We start from the raw sequence: 15,432 nt of genomic DNA on the forward strand, positions 1-15,432 counted from the left end.
TGATGACTTGGGAGGAGCTGGGGGGGGCAGTGACCAGGGGGAGGGGAGAGCTGGCTGGGGCAGTGACCGGGGGGAGCTGTGGGGCAGTGACCAGGAGGAGGGGGAAGCTGGAGGGATGATGACTTGTGGGGTGGAGCGCTAAAGGACAGTGATGAGAGGGGTGGAGGGGACACCTGGTCTGAAGGGAGTCTATTTACCTGTCCCAAGATCAGTGGCTCCCTGCCTCTCCTGTGCTCTGTACTGCACCTTGCTCGCAGAGCTAAACCGCTGCTCCTGCCCTGCAGGTGCCTCAGGACAGAGGAGTCCTCAGTGTCAGCCTTGGGCAGCAAGTGTCTGACCTTCCCCATGGCCGCAGGAGTGAGCGGGGAAGCTTCCTGCTGGCATCCCCTGGCCGGGCAGCTATGCCCAGAGAGCAAGGAGCCTCAACTTTTCCTCCCCGATGCTGGGGGTTGGCTTGGGGTGTGGGATTGTGCAAGAGTGGCCTGTGAGGAGGATGTGAGTGGTGTTGGTATGAGTTTACTGCAACATGTGGATACACAGTAATGGACAGATGTCACCCAAGGTTCTCCTGTGCATGTCCATGATTTGAGAGGCTCCTGTGTTTTTGTGAATGGCTCCAATTTAATCTGTTTATTAAGCTGTCTGACCTTGCTTTGAGCCACTCCACTACTGACGGTGCATCTGTCATGCAGCTGAGACTTATGTACTTGTAGCCTCTCACCCTTCCTCCAGATTACGAGCACATCTAAGATAGTGCCAGGCTGGCTTACCTGTTCTCTCTTCCTAGCATGATTTTAATTACTAGGCAAACTTCTTTTCTGCAGGGTGGATTTGATTTAAATTTTAAATTTGTCAGGAAGACTTGAATTTAATCATGGATTCTACATAAAAGTGCATTCTTGTTGGTTGTTATAACCTTAATACATATTCTTCACAACTCAGAGATAGATGTAGGTTTCATTTTTAGAAGCTTTGAGCAGGGGGTTGGACTAGATGACCTCCTGAGGTCCCTTCCAACCCTGAGATTCTGTGATTCTAAAAAAGCAGCAGAGAATCCTGTGGCACCTTATAGACTAACAGAGGTTTTGGAGCGTGAGCTTTCGTGGGTGAATACCCACTTCGTCATCTGCTAGAACAGGGCCTCATCCTCCCTGACTGAACTAACCTCATTATCTCTAGCTTGCTTGCACATATATACCTGCCCCTGGAAATTTCCACTACATGCATCTGACGAAGTGGGTATTCACCCACGAAAGCTCACGCTCCAAAACCTCTGTTAGTCTATAAGGTGCCACAGGATTCTCTGCTGCTTTCACAGATCCAGACTAACACGGCTACCCCTCTGATACTTGTGATTCTAAAGTACACACTGTACATTTTTAAAATGATTTATTTTGAAAACTTTTCAGATTAGTTTTACAGCTACATCAGAAACTGAAAGATGAATTGGTTATTTCATTTACCAAAGGTAATTGCAGCAGATACTTATGAAGTCACTGGAAGGTGAACTGTCTCCAGTTCAACAGGTTAATCATTAATATTTGGAGGATTTTCTTGCCATGCTGTGTTAGGAGGAGAACAGACAGACATTTAAATTGTTTTATTTAAGTAAAACAATGTTATATATTCGGGATTTTTTTTCTTCAACAGCAAACATATTTTAACACAGGGGTCAGCAACCTTTCAGAAGTGCTGTGCCACGTCTTCATTTATTCACTGTAATTAAAGGTTTTGTGTGCCGGTAATACATTTTAACGTTTTAGAAGGTCTTTTTCTATAAGTCTATAATATATAACCAAACTATTGTTGTATGTAAAATAAATAAGGTTTTTCAAATGTTTAAGAAGCTTCATTTAAAATTAAATTAAAATGCAGAGCCCTCCGGACCGGTGGCCAGGACCTGAGCAGTGTGAGTGCCACTGAAAATCAGCTTGCGTGCCGCTTTTGGCACGTGTTCCATAGGTTGCCTATCCCTGTTTTAACAAAACAAGGATATGAATGTTTGAATTTAGTTAAACATTCACATTTTTTCAAATCAGGTTTGTTTTTGTTAAAATTGTTTTTAACTAAAATAGTTAAACGAAATATTAAAAAAAAAAAAAATTAAAATCCACTGTGTCAGCCAAGTCAACATGAGAAACTTAAAATATTGTCTTCCAGCTGATAACTTAGTTGTCTTCACCTTCATTTTCCTATTTGTTCATAATCTGGAAAAGAAAAACAAGCTTTCCTGCTTTTTTCAGGTCCCAAACAATTTCTCAATTTGGAATGAATTAGTCCAAAGGTAGAAAATATTCTTTCTACACTGGCAGAAGAAGCTACTGCTGTTAAAAGTGAGATTATCACTTCAACAGTCTCTGAATCCAAGTGCTTAAGTGACTTCCACCAGTTCACTGGTGTGACTTTCTGTAAAACATCATCAGCAAACATATATTTCCTGAATGGTTCTTATTCCCAAACTAGGCCTCTTTTATGGCCTGCTGCCATTATAGGTTTTCCCTTCTAGTGAGAGAATGGGATGGTAGATCTTAAATTAATTTATGTACTTAAAAACAATTTTGTTCTTAACAAGCATGTTGTCTCTGGGGAGACACAGCCACAGTTTGAGAACTGCAAAACTGAGCATTTCTGATGGTAGCTTCTAGACTAAGCACTGAGTCCCATTGGGTAGATAGAGAGAGTAACCTAAGTAATCTATACAGAAGCCCCTGGAACCCCATAAGATTGGGTCCCTAATCCATGAAGTATTGGAACTCATTTACAAAATTTTTCTTAAACGTTACATGAATATACTGTCTCATGCTATAGAATTAGAATTTATAATCCCTATTCCATGATGAGACATCTTTGAGCTACAAAGTATCTTAATTAAAACTATCTTTAGATAGGTTTTTCCTCAAAAAGCATTTTATCAAAAAAATCCAATTTAAATTAAAAAAATCAGATTTTTTTTTTTAAATAATTGATTTTTATCCACCCTGCTTTTCTGTATCTGTCAGGAAATGCCTCAAGCATTACTGTATTTTGAATGACTCCCTCATACTTTCTCTCTCACTTCATATGTTGGTACCTCCTGCAAAGATCTGTGGTCTTGAGCTCTGTTTAGGGGGCAGCATGGCCTGACTTCAAAACACAGACATTTTAGGTTGGCCTCTCTGGTGGCACACTCTCCTTTCTCTTTAGTTTTTCCAGTCTTCTGTTATGTCTCTTGTTCCTAGCTCACTTTCACTCTTGACTTGTGCATGTTGTACCTCTGATCCAGGAGTTACACTAGAGACCTGGAGTTAGCAGAGGGCATTTCTGCTCAGTGTTGGTGTATTTTAGTGTCTCCTGTTGGAGGAGCTGGGCTCTCTAGACTTCCTTTTATGTTGTGGGGAAATTGTATGTATTTAAAGCAATTGAAGTATTTTAACGAGGTGTTTTTGTGGAGGTGTACATAGAGTATTAATACACCCATCTTTACTTGTGCCTGCTAGAGAGATTCTACTCTTTTCATATCAAGTCCTAAAATCTTTTCTCCTCCCACCAACCCCCATTTTCAAGTGTCTACTGCTGCATATATATGTGTTGAAGGTGATTGGCTGGGGTTATGTAAAACTGTGCAAGTCTCCTTCCATGCAGCCTGGATTATTGGGCAGGTATGTGCAAGATCCTTGTTTTAGTTGGGTATCTTCCAAGCAGTTTAAGGTCTGTTATATGTTGGTGTAGAGCTATTCAAGAAACATGAATTAATGGGTCCAACACTTCAAATGTGTAAGTGCCACCCGAGTCCAAGCCTGCCCAACTCCTTGGGTCCCAGCTGCAAGGTAGATATACTCGCTGTGCCTCAGTTTACCCATCTGCAAAGTGGGGATACAGTGCTCCAGGGATGGGTGAGGATCTAGTGATCTCTGGTACTTAGCTGGCTGCCATCTCTGGAGTATCTGAACCCCTCACAATCTTTAATGTATTTTGTTTTTCCTTCGTAAACCCCCTGTGAGGCAGGGCAGTGTTATCATCCTCACTTTACGGATGGGGAAACTGAGGCACCAAAGGACTTGCCAAAGTCACACAGGAAGTCTGTAGTGGAACAGGGAGTTGAACCCAGCTCTCTCAAGTGCTAAGCTAGTGACCTGACCACTGGACCACCTCTCCTCTCTGGGTGGCATTACAAACCCTGAAACAAATATCGCTCTCCTCCCACGCTTTGTCTTGTCCATGTTAAGGTCTTTGGAGCAAGGACTGTCTCTTAGGCTTTGTCTACACTACACAGCTTTGAGCGACATGGCTGTGTCGCTACAGCTGTGCAGCGTAGCCACTGTTTTTCAGCGCTTCTGCCGACAGGAAACTTCCACCCACAACAAGTGACATTTGCGGTGTCAGCAGAAGAGTGCTCCTGCTAGGGTGACCAGACAGCAATAATAGGAGCATATAGAAGAAAAAGACCCAAAAATCGGGACATCTGGTCACCCTAGCTCCTGCTGACAACGCGCTGTTCACACTGGCGCTTGTTGTGACAAAACTTTTGTCTTTTGGGTGGGGAGGGGGTTCAGCACCTCTGAAAGACACAAGTTTTGTCATTCAGTTGCCAGCGTAGACATAGCGTTAGGCACGGCAGCTGGGACGGGTCATTCCTAGCTTGGATAGACATACGTGCACTAACTCTGATCGAGCCAAGGGGGATTGTATTCAGGTGGCTGGCCTGAGCTGCAGCCTGCACCACTGTGGCCACACTGCTATTTTTAGCATGCTCGCTTGATCAGCGTTAGTGGGTATACGTCTACCCAGACTGAGAACTAGACCTCCCAGCTGCAGTGCTGGCCTGACTGTTCCTGTGTGCGCTTACAGCAACCAGCACAGCAGGGCACTGACCTCAGTTGTACTGCACTACAAATAACCTCTCTGTACAGTTGTTTTATCTGCTGTGGTACAGGTAACACCTCAGGCTACCGTATAACTGAAAGCCTGCACTTTGTCTAATCAGGCTTGCTGTTTCCTCTGTACAGTCAGCCAGCTCCCCTGTTAGCTTTCATCCATCACCGCAACTGGGGGAGAGATGCACTTTCCTGTTTTTAAAAAAATGTAATAGTAAAGCCACAGAAATTGGAAGGGCAACTGGGTGGCCAGTTCTGGTTGCTTGTCTCTTTTAAAGCAGTTAGAGGCTGATCACACCTTTTTCTTTTGTTGTAGTGTTTTTATGGCTGGACCCATCTAAAGGGACTGTGTTCCCTTTTGTCTCTCTCTCTAAGGTAAGTCTCCTTTATGTGTCTCCTCTGCATTTGTTGCTTCGTATTCCCAGTAACTACTTTCACTGTGTGTCATGCTTCTCTAGTATAAATATAATCTGTTTGAACATAAGAATGGCCCTACTGGGTCAGACCAAAGGTCCATCTAGCCCAGCGTCCTGTCTTCCAACAGTGGCCAGTGCCAGGTGCCCCAGAGGGAATGAACAGAACAGGTCGTCACCAAGTGTTCCATTCCCTGTCGCTCATTCCCAGCTTCTGGCAAACAGGTTTGCCAGCAGATGTCGGGGTTTTCCATTAAAGTTATGTTCTGAGATGGTCAGGATGCTGCAACTTATCCCCTAGGATAGAAATGGAGTGGGCAGGAGTTGGGTGGGATTTGTAGGCCTGTCACTTCTTTATACCATGATATACCTTAAAGCTGTAGTGGTAAGAGGTAAGACTGTCTTTTTCACTGCCATGGCTGTGCCCTGGGATTTAACATCCAATTGTCCATGTGGGGGCTGAGCAGGACTTGGAAAAACGTATCCAACGTAAAAATACTAACCCAAGGAGTAAATTGGCGAGCCAGGGTGAAGAATACCCTGCCCTGTGCCCTCCACTCGACCGCTCCCAAAGCCGCTTCTTCACAGCTCGTTCCCCTGACATGAATTCTCTGCCTCCCTTCCCTTGCTGAAAGAGAGACCAATTCTGGGGCCTCTGCTCCCACACCTTGGACTCCTGTGTGATGCTATAGCTAAGAAGGCAAACATGATCCTTGGATGTGTACGCAGAGGAAGGTCAAGTAAGACTAGGGAGGTGGTATTACCTCTGTATATGGGATTAGTAGGATCATTACTGGATATTGGGTCCATTTCTGATGTCCACAGTTTAAAAAGAATAGTGAAAAATTGGAAAATCTTTAGAAAAGAGAAACAAGAATGGTTCACGGGTCAATCTACATTGTACTGATATTTAAGAAGCTAAATCTATTTAACTTTCTCTTGGATAAGCTAAGAGCTGACTTGATTGTGGTCTACAAACACCGATATGGGGAAGAGATTGTAGGCAGCTCTTTAATCTAGCAGGAAAAGGCATAAAGAGAGCCAAGAGTTGGAAAATTCTGACTAGAAATAAGGTGCAAATTTTTGAAAGTGAGGGAATTAATGACTGGAGCACCTTCCTGATTTTCAGTAAGTCTTGGAGCACTGGGGAAGTTCCAGAAGACTGGAAGAAAGTTTGATGTGCCAATTTTTAAAAAGAGTAAATGGGATGATCTGGGTAATTATAGGCTTGTCAACCTGACATTAGTCCTGGGCAAGATAATGGAGCAGCTGAAATGGGTGAAGCGGTGGCCAATAAGTCCCTTGGCCGGCGCCACTTCCAGCAGCTCCCATTGGCCTGGAGCAGCGATCTGTGGCCAGTGGGAACCGCGATCAGCCGGACCTGCAGACGGGGCAGGTAAACGCACTGACCCGGCCCACCAGGGGCTTTCCCTACACAAATGGTGACCTCTGTTTGAGAAACCCTGTGATAAATAAAGAACTAAGGAGGGTCATGTAATTAATGCAAATTAACATGGGTAATGGAAAATAGATTCTGTCAGAACAATTTGCTTTCTTTTGATGAGATTTCAAGTTTGATAAAGATGTTGATGTAATAAACTGTGTCTAGTTCTGGTGCCCGCAATTCAAGAAGGAAGCTGATAAATTGGAAAGGGCTCAGAGAAGAGTCACGAGAATGATTATAGTGCTAGACTGAGCTTCCTGAGTCTATTCCATGTAAAAAAGAGAAGGTGAAGGGGTGACTTGATTACGATCCAGTCTGTGACACTGGCTACTCTCATAAATCCCAGATTCTCTTTCTTTGAGTATCTACATGGGGATTAAATGTTTAATAATGGGCTCTGCAATCTAGCAGAGGAAGGTATAATGTGGTCCAACGACTGGAAGTGGAATCTTGATCAATTCAGACTAGAAATAAGGTGCAAATTTTTAACAGTGAGAGTAATTAATTATTGGAACAATTTCTGATGGGTGGTGGTGAATTCTCCATCACTGACAATTTTTAAATCAAGCTTGGATGCTATTCTAAGAGAGAGGCACTAGGAATTGTTGTGGGGAAGTTCTGTGTTATACAAGAGATCAGATTAGATGATCACAATTATTCTTTCTGGCCTTGGAATCCATATATTTATCTAGGGATTTGATGGATTCTCCATCTCTTGAACCAAGACAGGATCCTATTTTAAAAGAGGTACTTTAATCCAAACAGTAGTTATGGGTTTGATGATGTAGTAACTGGGAGAGATTCTCTGGACTTTTGATGTGCAGGAGGTCAGAACAGACTGTCATAATGATCCCATCTGGCTTTAAAAATCTGCAAAAAAATCCACCTCATGCTCTTCTGTAATCTTAACTCCTTCATGCTTTCTTCTCCATGGCTCCTCTCTGCCTGCCTGCACTTTCAACGGCCTGCAGCTTGCACACCCATTCAAAGTTCCCATTTGCCTGGGTGAGTGGGATTTCAGAGTTCTCTGTAAGACTGGGAACGGGCAAGGGGAGCAGGAAGAACGAAGCTTTAGCAGAAACGTAGGTGGGAAAACAAACTCAAAGTGTTGGAAGAGGAAGGTATTTGCTCAATGGTGTTTTTTGGCTGGGCTGGAATTGAGAGAGGAGGTTGCAGTTGTTGGGGAAACGGTGCTTTTCTGAGCATATGGTCCATAAGAGGAAATGGGAGCTGTCACAGTTTCAGGCTAACTGCACTTGTATCCCCCAATTCTTTGGTCTACCCCAGGAGTGCCCAGTCAGATCTCCGCTCTCCAGCTAGTTACCACAGAGCTCTTTCGAAGTAAGTACATTTATTCTTAAGGAAAAGCATCACATTAAAAAACAATAAACAGATTTAAACACACACTAAACATACCAGGAGTCACTTTCAAGTCACCCGTTTGGATTCCATTAGGACTTATGGAGTCCTAATAATCCAAAGTCTTTCCAGCCCTTCCCAAAGTGCTGGAGCCTGCCTTGGATAGAAGGTCTTTTCCGATTTGCTGGGTAAGAAGGAGGACCTTGTGTCAGTTCAAACTCACTTTTTATCCCAAAAGCCCTTTCTTTGTTTGAGTCTGGAAAACGCAGTTTGCAAACCACACCAGTGGGTGGTACCTCTTGTGATGGTCCTCAACTCAGTCCTGGGGACCCTATCTTGTTACCTCTTGCCTCCCCTGAGCGAGAGTCTTACCTGTGGCGGCTGGCACTGTGGATTGATTTAAATCACCAAGTGGAAAGCCTTGATTTAGATCATCGGTTGTAATCAACTTTTCCATTTGTACTTCAGTTATTTTCTAAAGAGAGGTGTATTTTCACATTGATTTACAGCTAAACAGAACCTTCATACCAGATTTGGTACATTTTTTTTGCTGCCTAGTAGGATATGTGATAGCTATCTATATTTAAGCAATTATATAGCTTAATATTTTCAGATTCTTATTAATTGTGGACTTTTAGTATGTTAGAAAATGGTGAAGGATATATTGCTTATATGCTAGAAAATTCACTTTTTGCTCATGATTTGTGTCAAGCTGCACTGGATGGTGACTGGAATTTAAACACATACAAAAGCATATACAATTGATTTTTATTAAACCAAACCACTTTAAATGTTTTGGATACATAAACTTCTCATCAAAACATTTACAACTGAGTGATTTATTAAACAGAGGGATTAACTGTTATCAGTGAATTAAACTGATTATTTCAGCTCAGCAAATGATCCCCATGAGATACATGATGGTGTCTCCTGGAGTCAGAGGCCAGGTCCCAACCCCTGTGAGGACTTGGCCAGTCTACTGTACTCACTAGCACAGCCCCTGGGTCTCCCAGAAGATCAAGCTCTGAATTCAGTACATGATCTACTGTGCACAAGTTTATAAAGCTTGGCCTCAAAAGTCCAATGTTTTTCCCTGATCCTTTGGCTAGGAAACTCAAGTTGAGAGAGGACGGATTCAGCACTTTTATTTAAATGTTTTAAGAGATTATTATAAGTTTAGGCCTTGACATATATTGCATTATATTCAGCTTTCATTTTAAACAGGTGTCTTTTTAAAATTGAAAGACTTACTATGATTTGAACAAAATAAAATAATCCATTTTTTAAATCATTTTGTTGTCCACTCTGGTGACTCGGTATTGGTTCCTTGACATCACTAGCCTGTCAGCCACTCAAGCACTCCTCCTCCAAGCTGTGCCAGCCCTGTCTTTGCTGTGCCGGTTAACAATAGGTGTGCTCCAGTCCCCGAGTGCCCTTGAGGTGTTCTCTTGTGATACCCAGCTCCTGACACTGGCTATTCACAGAAATCCCAGATTCTCTGCTCCCAAAGGAATGGTGTACCCCCATTTACCAGTTTTACCTTAAACCACCACTACTGTATAACGTGCAGCTCTTGTAATGAAACAAAAGGTTTATTTAAGAAAGGGAAATTCCACTAGAAACCAGAGTAATGGAAACAAATAGTTACAATACAAAACAAAATAATAAAATATGAACTAAAGCCTACACTTATTAATAATTCCCTTTCCTGTCTAATAAAGTAGGTTCCTTTCCCCACCCCAACAAAGTTGTCTGTTGCAGAACTGGCTGGCCTGTGGTGAGCAGGGTCCACTCTTTCAAGAAAAACGCCCCTGCTCAACAAATGTCGCCTCAGTGCATGGAAGCAGAGGGTCTTTCTTTGCCTGCTATATACGGAGTCCTGCTCTATGCTAAAAAATTTAATTGGGTTAACTACATCTCTCGGGGAGTTGGAAAAACACACTGAGCAGTGTAGTTAAGCCAGCCTAACTCACAGCATAGACAGCACTATGTTAATGGAAGATTTCTTCCTTTGACCTATCTACTGCCTCTCCGAGAGTTGGGTTGGCTGAAGCTTACCGGAAAACCACTCCGGTTCGTCTAAGGGCTTGGCTACACTTGCAAGTTGCAGCGCTGATGAGGGGGTTACAGCGCTGCAACTTACCAGGTGTCCACACTTACAGAGCTCAGCCAGCGCTGCAACTCCCTTCCTGCAGCGCTGGCTGTACTCCTGGTCTGCTACGGGTGTAAGCGAATCCCAGCGCTGGTGATGCAGCGCTGCTCATCAGGTGTGGACACTCACCAGCGCTGTTATTGGCCTCCAGGGTATTAAGAGGTATCCACAATTCCTGTCTATACAACAAACCGGAAGGTACTCCCCGGAGCTACCAAACACAGCTGCTCTTTGCTCCAGCGAGCGAGCGAGCCGAGGCTTTGGAATGTTCACAGCTGTTTGCTTGAGGAGACAAACAGCACGGCGGGGGGGGGGAGGGAGTCCTTGTCGGAGAAAGCTGCTTATCTGGTCTGAAGCCTTTTTACATTTAGAGTGATTGAGAGAGGGGTGGGGGAAATGGCCAGAATTTGCAAGGCAGGGAGCTGTCTCACAGTGTCTGCTCCAAAAAATCCACTCTCTCTGTCTCCCCGACGCTCCCTGTCACACTCCCTCCACCCCCACCCCCGCTTTTGAACTTGCAAGGCAGGGAGCTGTCACAGTGTCTGCTCCAAAAATCCACTCTCTCTGTCTCCCCAACGCTCCCTGTCACACTCCACCCCACCCCCTCTTTTGAAAAGCACGTTGCAGCCACTTGAACGCTGGGATAGCTGGCTGGTTGGTCGCTGTCAGTGTGGACACACTGCAGCGCCGGCCCTACACAGCTGTACGACCACAGTTGTAACTACCAGGGCTGCAAAAATGTAAGTGTAGCCATGCCCTAAGTAGTGTCTACACTGAAGCCCCAACAGAGTCACAGCTGTAGTCGTACTGCTGTAGCATTTCAAGTGTAGACAAGTTATAATGTTCCTTTTACCTTCAAGTGGTTTTGATTGTTTGTGGTTGTCTTTGATGGTTTTCCATTGATTACTCTGGGATGAGGCAAGGGCAGGCAGTTGAACAATGCATTACAGAATCACCTAGCTAGGGAGGGATGACAACTCCCTCCCCTTGAATGGGTCATCACCAAGACACATAATTCCCTGGTGACTAACTTCTACTCCAAGGCCATAAGGGCATAATTTTCAATATAGTTACATTATTCCCTACATATTACCCATACACACACATCACAATGATTATGGATATTGATAAGTTACAAGCTTTCAACAGAGACCTCACAAATTACCTTTGTGGATAAATACCATGCAAGCAGTGTATTTGGTGCAGTGAATTTGTCAGGCCTTAGACAGGAATTACTTGTAGAGAACAGTGAACCCTTTCCCCAGTTAATGTCATTTGCCAAAAGCAGCAGAAGCAGTTAAGCACTGCTCTTGCTAGCAAGGTGATATCACTGTTCTCCAAGTTAGCATGCACAGAGGCCAGCTGTTACACCATTATTCCAAACCCGGGGACAGGGGACTTATACTCTCTGCCTGTGTCAGCTCTTAAGGTTTTGCTCACCTCGTTTAAGTCCAAATGTAGACAGAGGCCATCTACAAAATAATTGCTACTCTATTGGGAGAAATGAATCATAGAATCTCAGGGTTGGAAGGGACCTCAGGAGGTATCTAGTCCAACCCCCTGCTCAAAGCAGGACCAATCCCCAACTAAATCATCCCAGACAGGGCTTTGTCCAGCCTGACCTTAAAGACCTCTAAGAAAAGAGATTCCACCACCACCTCCCTAGGTAACCCATTCCAGTGCTTCACCACCCTCCCCCACTGCAACTTGAGACCATTACTCCTTGTTCTGTCTTCTGGTACCACTGAGAACAGTCTAGATCCATCCTCTTTGGAACCCCCTTTCAGGTAGTTGAAAGCAGCTATCAAATCTCCACTTGTTCTTCTCTTCTGTAGACTAAATAATCCCAGTTCCCTCAGCCTCTCCTCGTAAGTCATGTGCTCCAGCCCCCTAAGCATTTTTGTTGCCCTCCACAGGACTCTTTCCAATTTTCCACATTCTTCTTGTAGTGTGGGGCCCAAAACTGGACTCAGTATTCCAGATGAGGCCTCACCAATGCCGAATAGAGGGAAATGATCACGTCCCTCGATCTGCTGGCAGTGCTCCTACGTATACACCCTAAAATGCCATTAGCCTTCTTGGCAACAAGGGCACACTGTCGACTCATATCCAGCTTCTCATCCACTGTAACCCCTAAGTCTTTTTCTGCAGAACTGCTGCCTAGCCATTCGGTCCCTAGTCTGTAGCAGTGCATGGGATTCTTCCATCCTAAGTGCAGGACTCTGCACTTGTCCTTGTTGAACCTCATCAGATTTCTTTTTCCCAGTCTTCTAATTTATCTGGGACCCCCTGTACCCTATCCCTACCCTCCCGCGTATCTACCACTCCTCTCAGTTTAGTGTCATCTGCAAACTTGCTGAGGGTGCCGTCCATGCCATCCTCCAGACCATTAATGAAGATATTGGTCTAGTTATGACATGATTGTAAGGTAGGTGGGATCTAACTCAGTTTCTGAGCCATAACTAGAGCCATACAACTGTCCAGTTCAGAACAAGGTTAAATAATGGTTCAGTCCTGTGCACTATGAAAGACCAAACCGTTTGGAGGGATTACCATGCGGTGTGTTTTATTGTAGGAATCAGTGTTGACAAGACCTCAGAGATAACAGGCAAGTGTTTATTATTTGCATTACTGTTGCACCTCAGAGTCCTAGTTACGGACCAGGACTCCATTGTGCTAGGCGCTGTACAAACAGTCCCTGCCCAAAGAGCTTCCAATCTCAGTATAAGACGCAAGACAACAGACGGATACAGGGCAGGTGGATACAGACAGAAGGGGGATAATATTGGTCAGCATGATCGGCTGTAGTCTCAGCACACCAGCAGCCTGACCGTTGTCAAGGGTTTTGTCGGCGTTGTGAAAAAGGAGAATTTTGAGGAGGATAATGAGGAAAATCCAGCTGTGCATTTCTGGTGAAGCACTATGATCCTCAGTGGAGAGTTGACCAGTGCTTGCATTTTAAAGCCTAAATATGTTGATTTAACAGGCCTTTGGGATGATTAGACGTTCTCTTCTCTAAGGGATTTTTGGCTGAAGACGTAATGCTCAGTGCTTGTCGTCCTAGTCAGTTCTACAGACGTTAAGTATTTAATCCTCCCAATACCTCTGTGCGATATCGCTGTCTGTGGGGGAGAACAGTGGGACTGGCCTAGTCCTTTAGATTATGACCCTCAATAGATGAGACATGCCCTCCAGTTTCTCCTCCTCAGACCCACGCCTTTCACTTCTCTTCTTGTCTGGACTGAATTTTTCCTGGCAGGGCTGACATTTGGTGACTAATACCCTGGTGGCTGATGAAAGCATAGATGGTCTGATCTCTGAGTCTGAGGGAAACTGGCTCCAGTACTGCTTGCTACATTCTCAGTGGCCTCACATACTTTTGGAGTGGCGGATGAGACAAAACTGAGCCTTGTGGAACACTGCTCAAGAGTTCCTCGACCTTGGAGACAGCCAAAGATGCCTTGCCTCAGCCTTCGCAAACGAGGAACGTTGAAGACAGGTTGATGTTTGCCGAGACTGCTAGCATCGAGAAATGGCTTTTCAAAATGAGGTCTAACAGCTGTCCTTCTGTCTTCTCACAGAGAAGGGTGACAGACTTGAACAATAATGGCCCCATTTGACTTTTGCGATCAGTGCCACCATGGATCTGGTTTGCAAGCCAGAACATGCTCCTGGGATCTCTAGAACCTCAGCGAGTGAAATGGTCAGATTCTAGTAGAAAACAACTTGTTTGTCCCCATCGGCTGCAGATCTGCCCCTATAAAGAAAGTCAAACTAACAGTCCAGAAGTGGTCATCCTAGTGGGCTGATTGTGACATGGTGCTAAAATGTGGAAGCTTCATTCTTCCATAAGCAGATGAGTGATGGATACTTACAGATTTGCTCCTTGGGCTGGGATAGGGTCTCAGATGAAAAACAAATTCAGAGGTTGGAAAAAAAAAAAAACCTCATCTACCACTTAAAAAAAACCCACTGATGTTCTTTCCATGCCACAGATCTGACTTACTTACTTTTCGATATTGTGTAAGTTCACTTTTTGCATTGTTCTCGGCTTGGACAAAAATATCAGCGAGTCAATTTGCTTTTATTCTATTCCTTTTCATTTTCAAATTCTTATGCGCTGCCTCAGTGCTACAATATGTTGTACACACTTTAGGGAAAAATTAAATTGTTAATTAAAAGGAGCAATCATGGAAACCATAGTCTTGATCTGTGTAAAACCGTATTCCTATAGACCCTGCGTTTTGTATCAGATATGATCTGACCTTTTAAAGGGGATGGGGAGGTGATAAGTAACAGTTAGCATATCAGCAACAGTCAGTCAAGAACAAATCCTATCAAACCCTGTCAAAGAAAGCTATTAGGTTGGTAATAAGCCTTGTAGATGGGGGAAGTGGTAGACGTGGTATATCTTGACTTCACTAAGGCTTTTGATACTGTCTCATGACCTTCTCATAAACAAACTAGCGAAATACAACCTTGATGGAGCTACTGTGAGGTGGGTGCATAACTGATTGGAAAACTATTCCTAGAGAGTAATTATCAATGGTTCAGTCAAGCTGGAAGGTCATATCAAGTGGGGTCCCGCAGGGATCAGTTATGGGTCTGTTTCTGTTCAATGTCTTCAATGATTTAGGTAACTGCATAGAAAGGACAGTTAAAGTTTGCAGACAATACCAAGCTGGGAAGGGATGCAAGTGCTCTGGTGGATAGGATTAAAATTCAAAATGATCTGGACAAACTGGGGAAAAGGTCTGAAGTAACTAGGATGAAATTCAGTAAGGATTAATGCAAAGTGCTCCACTTAGGAAGGAACAATCAGTTGCACACATACAGAATGGGAAATAACTGCCTAGGAAGGAGAACTGCAGAAAGGGATCTGGGGGTCATAGTGGACCACAAGCTAAATATGAGTTAACCATGTAACACTGTTGCAAAAAAGCAAACATCATTCTGGGATGTATTAGCAGGAGTGTTGTAAGCAAGACATAAGAAGTAATTCTTCCACTCTATTCTACGTTGGTTAGGCCTTACTGGAGTATTGTATCCAGTTCTGGGCGCTGCATTTCAGGAAAGATGTGGACAAATTGGAGAAAGTCCAGAGAAGAGCAACAAAACTGATTCAAGGTCTAGAAAACATGACCTGTGAGGGAAGATTGAAATAACTGGGTTTGTTTAATCTGAAAAGAGAAGACTAGGGGAGGGACATAA

At 44.0% G+C, this 15,432-nt stretch overlaps 1 protein-coding gene across 2 annotated transcripts in view; it reads left to right on the plus strand.

The window, feature by feature from the left end:
• The window catches only part of NUMA1 (nuclear mitotic apparatus protein 1), a 73,705-nt gene that overhangs the window by 3,243 nt on the left and 55,030 nt on the right, over positions 1 to 15,432 (plus strand). The window contains exons 1-2 of one of the 2 annotated variants that reach the window (XM_075061854.1): positions 3,620 to 3,638; positions 5,170 to 5,228. The gene's annotated coding sequence lies outside the window, so the exon portion shown is untranslated. Of the gene's footprint in view, positions 1 to 3,619; positions 3,639 to 5,169; positions 5,229 to 15,432 lie in introns of those variants that run through there. The other variant, XM_032792685.2, reaches the window with a different exon arrangement.

The sequence above is a fragment of the Chelonoidis abingdonii genome, chromosome 1 (assembly GCF_003597395.2).
Source record: "Chelonoidis abingdonii isolate Lonesome George chromosome 1, CheloAbing_2.0, whole genome shotgun sequence".
Classification (NCBI taxonomy): domain Eukaryota; kingdom Metazoa; phylum Chordata; order Testudines; family Testudinidae; genus Chelonoidis; species Chelonoidis abingdonii.